General features: G+C 42.4%; 1 pseudogene; it reads left to right on the top strand.

Annotated features, from left to right (window-relative positions):
- The first annotated feature begins 358 nt into the window (after nt 1–358).
- The window catches only part of LOC133641471 (uncharacterized), a 3030-nt pseudogene continuing 1538 nt past the window's right edge, over nt 359–1850 (top strand).

Here is a 1850-nt window from a genome sequence, read left to right on the forward strand (position 1 = left end):
ATTTTTGGATCATGGAAGCACCTCCACATTCTGCACAGAAAAACTGATGCAAAGACTGAACATTACAGGACAAAGAACAAACATCCTTCTCAAAACCATGAATCAAGTGAAACCCGAAACCAGCTACCACATCACTGGACTGGAAATAGCCAGGATAAATATGAATGACTTTATTCAATTTCCTGATGTATTTACACACAAAACCATGCCAGTTTCACCACACAATATTCCAAAACAGCAGGATTTCAAACACTGGCCATATCTAAATCATATCACATTACCTGAAATTGACTCTGACATCGACCTCCTCATTGGCACGAATGCCTCTAAGGTACTGGAACCCTCGGAGGTGGTCAATAGCCAGGAGGACGGGCCATACGCAGTGAGGACCCTATTGGGATGGGTCATTTATGGTCCTTTAAAAGGAGATGACACCAGCAGGCATAATGGCTGCCCTGTTGCTGATGTCAATAGAATATCTATTCTAAACCTGGAGGAGTTATTAGTCAAACAGTACAACCAAGATTTCAGTGAAAGATCCAGTAAGGAAACAGAGGAAATGTCAAGAGAAGAGGAAAAGTTTCTTGATATTGTGAGTCACTCTGCAAAGATTAAAGATGAACATTACTGTTTAAACTTACCTTTTAAAGAAGAAGATCCCATCATGCCGAACAACCGTTGTATTGCAGAGCAACGCATCCAGAGCCTGAAACGCAAGTTCAACAAAAATGAAAAGTTCCATAAAGAATATACATCTTTCCTCACAGATATGATTGACAGTGGCTATGCTGAATTGGTACCAGCAGACCAGCTGAATAGAAAAGATGGAAGACTCTGGTATATTCCACATCATGGTGTGCACCACTCAAAAAAAGGAACATTAAGAGTTGTTTTTGACTGTGGTGCAGTCTTTAAAGGAACATCACTGAACTGTGAACTACTTCAGGGTCCTGATCTTACCAACTCACTTATCGGAGTCCTCATCAGATTCAGACAAGAACCGGTTGCCTTGATGGCAGACATTAAAGCCATGTTCCATCAGGTTAAGGTGTCTGATAAGCATGTCGACTACCTGAGATTCTTATGGTGGCCTGACGGTGATATGCAGCAAGATCTGACTGAATATAGGATGAAGGTGCATCTATTTGGAGCTGTGTCATCACCAAGTTGTGAAATTTCGCTTTGAGGAAAACTGCTGAAGACAGCCAAGCTCATTTTCCACCTGAGGTGACAGAGACAGTACGCCATAACTTTTATGTAGATGACTGTTTACGTTCGATTCCCACAGAACAAGAAGCAGTACAATTAGTAAAAGATCTGACTGCTCTCTGCCAAATGGGTGGGTTTACTCTGTCCAAATGGATCAGCAACAGCCGTGCTGTATTAACATCTATTCCACAAGAGCACAGGGCTAAATAAATCAATGAGTTGGATTTGGACAAGGACAATCTACCAATGGAAAGAGCCCTAGGACTACACTGGTGTGTGGAAACTGATGTGTTCAAGTTCACAGTTGTTGTACCAGAAAGACCACACACTAGACGTGGCATTTTGTCTGTGGTCAGCTCTGTATACGACCCTTTAGGATTTCTAGGACCATTTACTCTGCCAGCCAAAATGATTATGCAGGAGCTCTGCAAGGAAAAGCTTGGATGGGATGAAACCATACCACATGTTTTCTCTCAACAGTGGACAGGATGGCTAGCAGATCTCAGCAAAATGAAGGAGTTTAAAGTTGACCGGTGCATGAAGCCTACACACTTTGGTCAAATCACACACTCACAGCTGCATCACTTTTCGGATGCTAGTGAGAGTGGCTACGGAACCGTCTCATATCTAAGACTGGAAAA

The sequence above is a fragment of the Entelurus aequoreus genome, linkage group LG24 (assembly GCF_033978785.1).
Source record: "Entelurus aequoreus isolate RoL-2023_Sb linkage group LG24, RoL_Eaeq_v1.1, whole genome shotgun sequence".
Classification (NCBI taxonomy): domain Eukaryota; kingdom Metazoa; phylum Chordata; class Actinopteri; order Syngnathiformes; family Syngnathidae; genus Entelurus; species Entelurus aequoreus.